A 15,068-nucleotide genomic window follows, 5' to 3' on the forward strand; every position below is an offset into this window, starting at 1 on the left:
TTATTTTTAAGGAGAAATAATTTAAAATTGTTCTTTGTACAGCTTTTTGCCTAATATGAATTTCCTCTGATATACAAAAATACAACAAAATGAATACTTACAATTAGAAAAGTATCTTTATTCTTATTCGTCTAAGAAGAAGAGTAGAATAAAAATGTTTTATTGTCACTGCTGTGTATTAGAACTGGAAAGATTTGGGGTTCATCAGATGGAACACCGGATTAGTTTCTAGAGAATTCAATAGGAAAGCTGCATCCAACTTCAAGAGTGTGCTATGACACTCATGTCACCTTGATTGTACAGGCACCATGGTAATAGTTTCATTAGCTATGCAGTAGCCTCTTCGTGTTCAACTTGAATTTATTCTGCAGTGTGCCACCTTTTATCAAACCTAAACATTAGATAAATGACTCCAAATTTTCAATCCTGATTCTAATGTTGGCAAACATAAAATGTTCCAAACTAGTTAGTAATTTAAAAACTCAATCTTCAAAGTAGGAATACTTGAAGTTGATTGGGTTATTGTTGAAGTTAAGGTACCATTAGAAACATGAGTAAATCTGAAACATTTGTAAATCTTGTTTTTTCTTCCATTGAATTCAAATATCTTCATTGTTTGTAACAATATCTAGAAGTATTTCCAATTTTTATTTGCATTACAGGGCTATTTATGTTATTAAAAAATTTTTGAAATATAATGTATAATTGTTTTGTTCAGATTAGTGGATATTGGGATATTAGTTGTACCCAAGTAAAATCTCTGATGTCTTTCTTCAGGATCATATATCTAAACTGCATCAAAGAGAAAGCACAGACTCTCAAAGTTTCTAATATACCCTTTATACTTTCTTGGTTTATTTAACTAAGAGATATTTTTTCCAGTTTTGTAATTTCCTGGATAATTCACGGAGGCATTTTGACTGGGGAGAATTAAATGTCTGTACTTAAATAACTATGCTACTAAAAACCAAAATTTATATAGTGCATATGTATACATAAAAGAAAGTAACAAGTTAGTAATTGTGAATTTTTGCTGTAGATTAATGGTTGGTATCTGTGCAGATATGGTTCAAAATATAGCTTAAATATAAATAACTGAAAAGCTTCTAGTTTTGTCAACACTTGTACATTAACAGGAATATCAGCTTACAGAGCTCATACCTACTTAGTTTCAGAAAGATTAACCCTTAAGCAGAATATTGAGCAAACTCACTCCATGGATATCAACACTCTACAGCAATAGGAACAAAATAAATCTTCACTCCAAGTTATGTGTGGCCTGCATTCTTATATTTTTCCTGGGCGGGGGAGTTACATATCACGTTTTCATTTTTGAAAGAGATTCACAACAAAATTATTACAGCACACTCTAGCATAAAAAAACACGGGATACTAACTTGTAAGAATTTGTGTCGTCCTAGGATGCGTTAAATATTATGGAACTTAAGCAGCATCTCAAAAGAATATTATTTTTCTCTCAAAAAAATTATAAATTGTAATAATAAAAGTAATGGTTGTAATTGCAATAATGACTATCACTTTTGTAGTGATGATGCCTTACCAGACACTGTACTAAGTCCTTTACATGTACTAATTCATTTGACCTTTACTTTCTATTATTACTTCCATTTTACAGATACTGTAACGGAGGTACAAACTGATTAACTGTCTTACCCAAGGCCACATGTATGACCTGTGGTAAAATCAGTCTTCAAAATCTGTTGGAATGGCTCTAGAATTCAAGCTCTAGAAATGAAGCATATTTGTTTTTGATGTGTTAAATTTTAAAAAACAACAGTATAAAAAAGCAAAAATAAATACCTATTATTTCAGCTCAAGAAATGACAATATAGAACAAAGGCTTATTTATGTTCCTACCATATAATATGTAAAAAGGAACTCGTTGCCTTGCCTGAGAAACCTACATTCTCACAGTCCAGCAGCTTTGAACATAATTCAGTCCATTATTAAGATCACTCAGATGTAGGAAAAAATTACACATTGTAGATTTTTTAACCTTTAAAAAACATGTTTAAATAGATTAGAAATACTCTGATGAATCTCAGATGATATTCAACTAACACTGCTATGTGAAACAACAAGAATATCTGAGTTCTGGTATTGATTTGTAATATTTTAAACTATGTAACCTACACCTATAAGGAACTCATTTTCTTCATTTATAAAATACTGGGGTTGAACAAGATGATCTTTAATGCGCTTATAACCAAACATGAATTTATCACAGCTTTGCGAAATGACAAATCTTTCAAAATAGGTGTTTCTGGTCAAGACACTGAAACCATTAGGGAATTATTGGCAAAATAAAGACAGAGTTGTGGCCTTACCAGAGTGCAATAAGACCTGAGTCCGCTCAAAATTCCAAGTTATTAATTTACCAAGAAAAGCAACCTCATGAATGTAACACCATCTGTTCAATGCTGCTTTGTTTCTAGTTTGTGCTTTGTGGTTTTCACTGAGAGTTTCTTGTTCTGACTTGTCCCTTTACCTTTGGATTTGAACTTTACCCCTTTCGATCCCTTGTGAAACGACTCTGACCAGAAGCGATCCCGACTCCCACACCATTATTTGGCCTGAAGGAATCATTTAGCTTTACATACAGGCACAGCTTCATTGCTACTGGATCAATAACCTAATTTCAATATCTTCTCTCTTGTGTTCCAGGTTTAGAAATACTACTGCTTGTTTCGGTGGATTTATTTGATTTTATTCTAATAGAACTATTTATATTTTCATTTACAGCCATTTCAATGACTGTCTTTCCATCATGCTTGTTTAATCTGATTGCATTGTAATTATAACAGTTGGAATAAAATGAGTTGAACAAAAAAGACTAGTATAATCTGAACAGACTTATCTCCATAAATTCTCTGTCAAAAATTTTGAAGAAAGTAAACTCCCCTACTGTTTTTTTCATTTAGGTAATCCCCACATATCTTCCCTTCTCTTGGACCCTTTCACAGGATCTCTGATATCAAGACTGTTTTTATAATGATATCAGAAAAGAATTGTTAAATATGTTTTCATTTGCACTGACGATGCAAAATAACAGCAGGTAAAAAACTGTTGAAGCTTCAGCAACATCAAGGTTGAGGCAGTGCATTAAGCTGTTGTAGTAATCATTTATTCTTCATGTCCACACACAGAAAAAAAGAAAAAAAGTCAATTTCGCTCAAGAATATAGATGGTGATATTCATTAGTAAAATATTAGTATTTTATTAAGTCTCAACACTTAAGCACACATCTTTTTAATATTCAGTGTGATAAAATGGGAAGCAGGTATAAAGCATTTCTGCTACATCTGATGTTCAAGTAAGATGATTTGTCTCCAGAAAGACACTTGGATGACACTAAGTTGCAAACTGAAACTGCCACTTTTTCACAGAAAAATATTTTCACTTGCAAAAAAACACTGACCAATACGAACTATGGTTATTCAAATTGCATATCTGGCAGACATTTTCTTGAAAACAGAGTAAGCCTGTCACTCATACCAGTCACCTGAGTTTGACAGCTTTCCAATACTTAAAAGACTCTTCTGATGAGATGGATAGTGATTTAAAAGATGTGGCTTAAAAACGATATATTATATAATAAGATGTGTCAACATTTAGAAGATGCATAGCTCAGTGGACCAATACTTTCCAAATGTTTAATGCATGATGTTACAAAATCATCCAGGGGTAAAAAGAGCCATTCAAAGTGCAAGATGAACCGATGGATTTTAATGCAACAAAATACAACAATATCATTGATGTGCTTTCCTATTTCACATTGCAACAAATCTTCAAGAAACTACCATGTGCAGAATTGTGAAGTAGTATCAAATAAGAATATCCAGAGTCAATTTAAAAGTCTATAGAAATATTTTTCCTTTAGTTTCATATCTCTGTGAAGGCAAATTTTCTTCATATATTTCAACCAAAGCAACATATTTCAACAGATTGAATACAGAAACAGATACGAGAATTTTGCTAACTTCTATCGAGCCTTATATTGAAGAGATTTTTCACAAATGCAAAGCTATGTCATTGTTCTCACTACTTTTTGTTTTGGAAATACAGTTATTTTCATTGAAAGTATGTTATTTACAGTAACAATAGATTTTTCATTAATTTTAATTGAATTAAATAAAGTGCTCAGTTTAAATTTCTGATTATTTATTTTTTAAAGTGCTTAGGTTATGTTTCTGAGTGTTTACTGATAGATATAACACACTTGACTGAGAGTTCTTTGGGATCCTCATTCATTTTTTTTTTAAGAATGTAAAGAGTCCTGAGATTTAAAAAAATAATAATGTTTTGGAACCTCAGTCCTCACTATTCCTATCTCTTACAGCCTCACCTCCTAATGCCTCTCTTCCCTACTTGTCCAGACTTGGTGATCCAAGTATTCCAAGTACATTTCCACTGTAGGACCTTTGCTTTTGCTGTTCTGTCTTTGTAGAGTCTCCTACTTGCTGATAGTCCTTTATCTGCTGGGCTCATGTCTCCTCTCATGCAAAGCTCTGCTTAAATACCTCCTCATCCAAACGGCTTTTACTAACCACCACTTTTAAAATAGACCCTCCCACCCCATGACTCTCTACTCCTTACCTAGTAGTATTTGAGGTCATGTACTAATCCCTTCCAGAAATTTTATTATATTGTTATTTATCTGTTGTCTGTCTTTCCCACTAGAATGTAAGCACCATCAGAGCAGAGTGTTTTACTTTTTCACTGCTTCCTATCTGGAACATAATTTGTGCTCTAGCAATACTAATTTAAACAATGCATAAATATGGTGTCTGTATTTATTTAATTAGAAGGACGATGATGCTCAATAGGTTTCTTTTAACCGAGAAAGTCTGGAAGTCTATATTTAAATATGAGAATGGCAACTATAGAATGCTCCCTCCCCAACCCCAAAGGGGCTTGTGTCTGTCACAAGAAACAGCAAAACTTGGGGCACAATGAACCTTCCTAGGTTGCAGAAAAGTTTTCAAGTCGAGTCTTGACTTGCCCACTGCAAAAACAGTAGGTACTCATGCTTACTGGTGCCAATAATAACAGCTTGAAAATAATACATTTCTATACTACAGCATGGTATATAGTACAAAAAAAAAAAAAAAGAAAGAAAGAAAAACCTTAAAACTTCAAGTTAGGTAGAAGAAGTTATGCATTCTAGCTCAGACTCACTTCTTTGTAACCTTGAGAGGAGTGCTTAACCTTACAGGGAAATATGCTTCAATTGATATGCAGTTTCAAATATCCATTGGAGGTTTATAGTTATGAAAGTAAAGTACTCCTACTTAGCTCAGATATATACTTTTACTTTAGTCACAGTGATACAAATGAATAAAATCACTTTCTTTTATTGGTCCAATTTTGCATTTCTGAAAAACTTCCTATTGACTATTTTCATTATTTTCTTAATATATGAATGAGTTTTATTTTCTAATATGTCTTTGAATACTTTATGTCAGTGGTAGATAAGTATATAATACTGGATTGTAGGTTTTTGTTTTCTCTCATTCATTTTAACCACAGCCTGGCATAAATTAAGTGCTATTGGAATTTCAAAGCATTTTTTTTTTCTGTTTAAAGTTGATTTTACCTTCCCAGTTTATATTTCTAGGGGGATGGGTATCTCTGTCTTTGTGTTAAAATTTAAACAGTTTTAAATGAGTTCAGAATGGAAATACATAGGACTATGTAAGTCAAAAAATATAAGGGATAGAGCTTCCCTCTGATTAATTTCTCACTAACTGGCATGTTTGTTCTTAATGTGTAGGAGTAATTTCTATCACTAGAGAATTGTTTCTCCTTAAGAGGGAAAGATACAACTTCAAGTTGGTGGATGGAAAATCTGTGAATAATGCCAGACACATATGCACCTTCTTTCTTCCACAGCAGTTTCCATAGGCATAAAGAAAAACATCAAAACAGCACTTCCTGTGTTTGTAAAATTCCCTACCTCCTATCTATTGCTCAATACTGCTCAGTCCCACAATTTATGAGTCACAACCACTGAGTACGGAAAGTGATTGAAATAATTATTTAAAACTAATTCTTCCATTCAGCCAGCTAAGATCTTACTTTAAAATGCTAATGGCACCAAGAAAAAAAATAATATGACCTACTTTTTAATATATCCATATTACTGTTAGCAGGCAAGAATAAAATCACCCTCTTTCAAGGATAAGTAACCAATAAAAACCATAAGAACATGGAAACTATAAAATATTCTGCAGTATACACTAATAACAGTATGTTAGAACTGAAATATTAGTTTACTTAAAATTGTCAAGATATAATCAGAAATAACGAAGTAATGACCCTCAAAGATTCATTCCTCCAAGAATACAATGAGAAGACATGTAAAAATTCTCCAAATCAACTTTTTTGAAACTCTAGAAATTAACCAAAAGCTTGTACCCATAGTTGGAGCATTTCTTCAGAAAAGAGACTAAACCTTGGAAAGAACAGATAATTTTGTGATATTTTAAATTATGCTATTCCCATTCCCTCTTCCCAGTCTGTGGTAGCGTGAAAAATCCAGTCATCAATTTTTGTGAAAACCAGTAGCCTAGTAGCCACTAGGGGTCAGAACAGGGCTGATGCTCTTTCAAATTCCTAATCTCAAACAATTTTAATTATTTTATCTGTCTAGCAGGTACATAAAAACCTACTCACAAGTCTTGTATTTATGTAACCTCACTCAGAGCTCACCAGCTGGAAACAGTCTGTTCTCCAAGAGCATTTGCTGAAAATGGTCACTGGCAATTGTTTAACATTGCCTTACACAGTGAAAACAGTTGGGCAAAAAACAAATTAACAACAAAAAAAATTATAAAAAGGAAGATCTGGAAAATGAGATGTTCATAGGAGGATATGAAAAGTTCTTAAATATTCTTGAGAATCCAGAAGGCCACACACATATGTAGGGCTGTGTAAACACTTAGAAAAGACCTGAGAAGACCCTCAGTTCTTGTCTCTGACCTTGAAGTTCTGCACAAGGAGGAAGTGATGGGTAAGACAAAATTATAAACTGCCCGGATGAATTTTAACAGCATTCTGTAACACTCACAGAAAGCCCTTCACCAAGATTAGGAGACAACGTTTCTAGAAATTTAAGGAAATCTGCCTTGTCACTAGCTCACAAATAAGCTAATAGAGCAGAGACTTCAGAGGTGATACATGACAAGGAATATAGACATTACAGAATTAGTTCAAGATAGTAATTAACAAAAAAGTAGGAACAGTAACAACAATCGCCTAAGACAAACCCTAGGGAAGGGAGGAAAATCTGATTTCTAGAGTTTTCAAATTGTATTATAAAGATGTGCAGTTTTCAAAAAATAAATTATTAGACATTCAAAGAAATAATAGAGTATGGCCCATATGGAGGTAGTAAAAAATCAATTGATAGAAACTGTCCTTGAAGAAATCCCATCATTAAACATACTAAACAAATACTTTAAATCTGCTATGTAAAACATATTCAAAGAACTAAAATAAACCATGTATAAAACTCTAAGACAACTCACAGAAATAAGGTCTCAACAAATAAAGAACATCAACAAGAAGATATAAATTATTAAAATGAATAATTTTGGAGTGAAAAAGTTACCAGATGGGCTTAACAACATATTTTAAGAGGCAAAAGACTCAAAACCTTACAAAGGAGTCAGTCTAAGGAAAAAAGGAAAAAGATTGGAGAAAAGTGAACAGAGCCTTACAGACCTGTGAGACACCATCAAGCTCACCCAATAAGCATAATGAGAGTCCCAGAAGCAGAAGAGAGAGATAGAAATAGACAGGAAGAATATTTGAATAAATAATTGTAGAAAAATTCTCAAATTTCTGAAATACATTAATCTCTACAACCAGGAAGCTCAAACAACATTAAAGTGGGAGAATAAACTCAAGAAATCCACACTGAGATACATTATAATCAAACTGCTGAAAGCCAAAGACAATGAGAGAATTCTGAAAACAGCAAAATAAAAGTGACTCATTATATTCCAAGATCCTCAGGAACATTAACAGTTAATTTCATATCAGAAACCATTGGGACAGAAGGAAGTGATATGCTATACTCAAAGGTCAAAAAATTATTCTATATTTAGCAAAAGTATGTACATTTCAAGATTTATATATACTGAGAAAATGTGTTAAGAGCAGATTTCCCTACAAGAAATCTTAAACAGAGTCCTTCAAAATGTAATGGAAGTACACTAGACAATAACTCAAATTTACATAAAGAAATAAAGAGCATTGGTAAAGGTAAATAAAGAATATAGGTAAATGTAAGAGCTATTATAGGTGTATATTTTGTTTGCAACCATTTTTTCTCCTATCTGATTTAAAAGATAGTTGAACAAAACAATTGTCATAAATTTGTATTGATTTTAATACAATGTATAAACACACAATTTATATAACAATAAAGCACAAAGGAAGAGGAGGATATACAAGTATACAGTAACAAAATTTGTATATGTTACTAAAATTAAGTTGTTATTAATCCAATCTAGATTATTATAAGTAAAAATGTGTATTTTAATTCCCAGGGCACCACTAAGAAAATAAGTCAAAAATATTATAAAATATAACGAGAATTAAAATGGCAAACTAGAAAATATGAATTTAACACAAAAGAAAGAATTACGAAAGAACACAGAAACCAAAACAACATAAGAAATACGAAGAAGTAGCAAAATGAGTGACATAAGTCCTATCAGTAATTACATTAAATGTAAATGGGTTAAACACTCAAATCAAAAGACTGAGATTAGCAAAATGGATAAAATAAACACAATGGTCCCATATACTGTATATAGAAACACACTGGATTCAAAGTCACAAATAACTTGAAAGTAAAAGAATGAGGAAAAAAAACAAAATATGCAAAAAGTAAGCATAAAAGGTCTGAAGTTGATGTACTAATATCAAAACAATGCACTTTAAATCAAAAAGTGTTACAAAAACAAAGCACAGTATACATTGATAAAAGAGTCAATTCTTCAAGAAAATACAATTTTTAACATGTACATCCACTAAAAACAGAGCCTCAAAAATACATGAATCAAATACTAAAAAATTGAAGGAAGAAATAGACAACTCAAAAATAATAGTTGGAAACTTAAATAACCTACCTTGAATAATGGATAGAACAACTAGACAGGAAAACAACAAGGAAATAGAAAACTTGAACAACACATAACTAGATCCATTAGACCTAATAGGATCTACATAATACTTCCTCCAATATCAGAATATACATTATTTGTAATTGCACATAGAATAGACTATATGTTAGGCCATAAAACATGTTATTCTCAATAAATTAAAAAGGAATAAAATTATACAATGTACATACCCTAATCATAACTGAATGAAATTTTAAATTAATAAAACATGGAAATTCGGGATAGTCACAAATATATGGAAATTAAGCAACACTGCTAAATAATCAATAAGCCAAAGAATAAACTAAAATAGAATTTAGAAAATATTTTGAAATAAACAAATGCAAAAGATACCAAACTTATAGAATGAATCCAAAGTTGTGCATAGAAGAAAATTTGTAGATGTAAACACCTGTACTAAAAAAAAGGTGAAAGATCTCAAGTCAATAATTGAAACTTTCACCTTCAGAAACTAGAAGCATGAAGAATAGCTTAAGCCCAAAGTAGGCATACAAAAGGATTAAATAATAAAGATTAAAGTGTAGATAAATTAAACAGAATATTTTAAAAATAGACAAAAATCAATAAAACCAAAATTAATTTATTTGTATTGATCGACAAAATCAGAAAATTTAGCTAAACATATGAATGAAAAAGAGAGGAGTCAAAATATTGAAATCAGGAATGAAAAAGGGGTATTACTTCTGACCTTATATAAATAAAAGGGATTATAAGTGAATACTATTAAACAATTATTTGCCACATAATTAGTAAATGAAATTAATATATTCCTAAAAAGAAATAAACTAGTGAAAATGACCCAAGAATAAATGAAAGCTGTGAATAGACATAACAAGAAAAAAAAAATTCTTTACTAAAAAAAAAAAAAAATCCCGGAAAGAGCATCCCAGGACCAAATGGTGAATACTACTAAATGTTTAAAGAGGAATTAACTCAAACACTTCACTAATTCTTTCAAAAAATAGTATTAGTCCTCCCACATCCTAAGGCCTGCATTACCCTGATAGCAAAAAAAAAAAAAAAAAAAAAAAAAAAAAAACAGAAACAAAAACAAAACCTAGACAACTACAGACCAATATATCTCATTAATACAAAAGCAAAAATCCTTGACACATACTAGCAAAACATTTCTCACAACATATAATAAAGGATTATCCTACATGAACAAATTTATAAGGACTATGATTACTGCTAAAAGCTCATCTTTAAAAACTTAGCTCCATAATTAAAACAGTCACTTGCCAATATAAAAGTTCTTTCATTTACAAGCTCAGCTCAAAGTAAGTTTCTAAGTAATTATTTTTATTTCAAGTCTCTAAGATAGAATTGATTTGATAAGTAGATAAGATCCTAAAGATAAGTTTTAAAGTGGTATTGACAGACTGACAGGTTTAACTTACCCAAAATGCACATGTAGCATTAAAATTTTATATCAAACTTTTTCTTTGAGAAAGAAAGCTGAAGATAACTAATACTGAAAATGGTGAGAGATTCTGTTAGTCCTATTTTACTTAAATGCATTCTAATTTATGAAAAATGAAGAAAGTAAAGATTTTTCATGTCTTTCATCTTAAATAGGGCAGTCTTTCTAGTTTCTTTAATTGCACTAAGAACTAAAGATAAATGTTCACAAAATCAACATGACTGATTTGCTTTTTTCACAAAGAGAGAGCTTATTTAGTGCCTGGAAGCAATTTTTGTGTAATAGAGTGGAGATGCCATTTCTTCAAATGAGTTCTTTAATGAGTCTTTGTCTCTCAATTTAATCGTACTTTTTACTTTATTTTCCAAGATGTTCTGGTGTCTTTTGTGCAAAATGCTACAAACGCCACGTCTACCAGGAGAAATTCTAAGGTGGCCATCTTCAGTAATAAAAGAGGGTGCATCTATTTTAGAATATTATTCATAAAAACTGCCTTTTCAATATTCAAAGGATACTCAATTTATTTTCAAGGATAAGACTTAGTATACTTAGTACATTATTTATTAACTTTTGTAATTTCACTCAATGTTCTTAAAACATATCATGGGGATGGGGGAGGGGGGAGGGATTACATTGGGAGTTATACCTGATGTAAATGACAAGTTGATAGGTACTGACGAGTTGATGGGTGCAGCACAGCAACATGGCACAAGTATACATATGTAACAAACCTGCACGTTATGCACATGTACCCTAGAACTTAAAGTAAAATAATAAAAAATAATTTAAAAATAAATAAATAAATAAAATAAAACCTATGAAAACAATAGCTTTTCATTTTTTCCCAGACAAGTGAGTATACATTATTTATAAAGTTTAACCATACTTTAATCTCATTTTACTTTTAGGTAAGTACAGATTGTTAAATACAGTTTACTTAAAGAGATATTGATATTCAAATATCTGAAATGAAGCATAATCATAGGTCAGGGGATATCTGCCTTATACTATTAAGATGTGGGGAAGGTGCCACAGGAAACAGAGGCTGTCAGAATAATATACTTCATTGAAAAATTGCTCCTGGCAGTTTTCAACAAAACCAATTCAGAAAGTAATGCTTCATGCTGATGTCTGAAGTGCAAATGAAATCTGGTTTCACTTATTTATGTTAAGTAGTCATTTCTCTGTATTGCACTTAATTGAGCTATTGTTCCTTTCATTAAGTATGCCTCTTGAATTTTTCCATTTTGAAAAATGCTGTTCTTCCAGTCACAGTAAATGTGAGATGGAGAAATCAAGTATCATTTTCAGGAAATTCAATACATATGTATGTTTGTGGATGCTTTATGCTTAAGCAAATAAGGAGAAATGGCCAGGTGCGCTGGCTCACGACTGTAATCCCCACACTTTGGAAGGTCGAGGTGGGCGGATCACCTGAGGTCAGGAGTTCAAGATCAGCCTGGCCAATGTGGTGAAACCCTGTCTCTACTAAAAATACAAAAATTAGCCAAGTGTGGTGGTGGGCACCTGTAATCCCAGCTACTTGGGAGGCTGAGGCAGGAGAATCGCTTGAACCTGGGAAGCAGAGGTTGCTGTGAGCCGAGATTGTGCCATTGTACTCCAGCCTGGGCAACAGGAGTGAAACTCCATCTTAAAAAAAAAAAAAAAAAGAAAAGAAGGAGAAATACTAAATATTAATAATGTGTATTTGTAGAAATCCCTTAAATTTATCCCAAGTTCTCTGTATTAAAAGCATAATCAGTTTATTAGAGAATCTTGAGTCTTAAAGCCATAAGGCTTCATTGCTTCACATGTCATTTTCATCCCCATCCCAGTCATCTCCTGCTTGGTGGAAGGTCCCATGACAATGTAGGGCATTGTTCTTTGAGAATTTTGTTCTACTTGTTAGTTTTTCAGTTACTAGTTTCTCTTTCCCAACATGCAACCAAGTCTTACAAAATTCTACCAATGTGTTTAAGTTCCTTATAGATGCTGGATATTAGACCTTTGTCAGATGCATGGTATGCAAACATTTACTCCCATTTTATAGGCTGTCTGTTTACCCTATTAATAGTTTCTTTTGCTGTGCAGAAGCCCTTTAGTTTAATTAGATCCCATTTGTCAATTTTTGTTTTTGTTGCAATTGCTTTTGACATCTTTGCCATGAAGTCTTTGCCAGTTCCTATGTCCAGAATAGTATTTACTAGGTTATCTTCCAGAGTTTTCATAGTTTTGGGGCTTATGTTTATGTCTTTAATCCATCTTGAGTTGAATTTTGTATAGGGTGCAAGGAAAAGGTCCATTTTCCATCTTCTGCATATGACTAGCCAATTATCCCAGCACCTCTTATTGATTAGGGAGTCCTTTCCCCATGGTTTGTTTTTGTCAGCATTGTCAAAGATCAGATGGAGGTGTGCAGCATTATTTCTCGGCTTTCTATTCTGTTCCACTAGTCTACGTGTCTGTTTTTGTACCAGTACCATTCTGTTTTGGTAGCCCTGTAGTATGGTTTGAAGTTGGGTAATGTCATGCTCCAGCTTTGTTCTTTTGGCTTAGGATCGCCTTGGCTGTTCGGTCTCTTTTTTGGTTCCATATGAATTTTAAAATAATTTTTTCTAGTTCTTTTTCCTCAGTATCCAGAACTGTGAGAAGTTTTTGCTAGTTCTGAGAAGAACGTCACTTGTCATTTCATAGGAATAGCATTGAATGTAAAAATTGCTTCGGGCAGTATGGCCAATTTAATGATACTGATTCTTCCCATCGATGAACATGAAATGTTTTTCCATTTGTTTGTGTCATCTCTGATTTCTATGAGCAGTATTTTGTAATTCTCATTGTAGAGATCCTTTACATCCCTGGTTAGCTGTATTCCTAAGTATTTTATTTGTTTTGTGGCAAACCCATTAAAAAGAGGGCAAAGGACATGAATAGATATTTTTCAAAAGAAGGCATGCATATGGCTAACAAGTATATGGAAAAAAATCAATATTTATAATCATTAGATAAATGCAAATTGAAACCACAATGAAATAACATCTCACAATCAGAATGGCTATTATCAAAAAGTCAAAACATAACAGATGCTGGCAAGGTTGCAGAGAAAAAGGATCACTTATACACTGTTGGTGGGAGTGTTAATTAGTTCAACCATGGTGGAAAGCAATGTGGCTAAAAATAGAACTACTATTCAACCCAGCAATCTCATTCCTGGGTATATACCCAAAGCAATATAAATCGTTCCACTTAAGGACAAATGCATGCATATGTTCATTGCAGCACTACTCACAACAGCAAACATATGGAATCAACCTAAATGCTCAAGAATATTAGACTGGATAAAGAAAATGTGGTACATATATACACTGGAATACTATGCAGCCATGAAAAAGAATGAGATCATGTCTTTACAGCAATAAGGATGGAGCTGGAAGCCATTATTCTTGGCGAGGTAATATAGGAACAGAAAACCAAATACCACATTTTCTCCCTTATAAATGGGAGATAAGAGATTGGAACACATGGACACAAAAACGGGAACAACAGACACTGAGGTCTGTTAGAGGGTGAATGGCAGGATAAGGAAGAGGATCAGTAAAAATAACTGTTGGATACTAAGTTTAGTACCCAGGTGACATAATAATCTGTACACCAACCCCCTAAGTCATGAGTTTACCTGTATAACAAACCTGCATATATACCTATAAACCTAAAATAGAGTTAAAAATAGAAAAAAAATAAAATAAAATTCTAAAAATTCTAGCAAACTCTATTGTCCCCACCAAAAAAAAAAAAAAAAAGTTAAGGAAATATTGGACAATCTTAATCAAAAGGCTAGGAAATGGAAAATTAAAATGTAATTGTAGAACTTACTGCTATTGTTATCCAGCAAGTGTTTTTTTTTTTCAAAGTTGTCAACTGTAATTACTATAGATTCCATGGAAAAACCATATCATTCTTGAATATTGCCAAAATTATATGCAAAGTGTAAGCTTCTTTCCCAAGTAAATAAGTGAAAATATTTTAACAGCTATAAAACAAACATCACTGTTGTCAGTCAGGGATCTTGGGGTAGACAAAACTTGCAAACCTTGGCTGACACATGTAGGGAAGTTGTTCATTTAAAAGCTATCCAACCCTGGCAGCAGATACCCCTCTCATATCATAGAATCATAGACAAATGATCTGGGCTCAGCCAACTGCATGTCCAACAGTTTGAATTTTTCAGGAATGATGCAGTCACAAAGCCAATTGGAACTATTTACACTAGTCATGATAGAATCTAAAACCCTCCATCAATATTGAGCCCTCTCAGAGGAACAGCCAGTGGTGGGAGTTCTACTGGCGGCATCCTAAAGCTTCCCTTTGTTCTTAAGCATGATGAGCTAATCTTTCTGTATATTATGAGTACCAAATATACTTTAAATACATTT

This window comes from Theropithecus gelada, chromosome 8 (assembly GCF_003255815.1).
Source record: "Theropithecus gelada isolate Dixy chromosome 8, Tgel_1.0, whole genome shotgun sequence".
Taxonomy (NCBI): domain Eukaryota; kingdom Metazoa; phylum Chordata; class Mammalia; order Primates; family Cercopithecidae; genus Theropithecus; species Theropithecus gelada.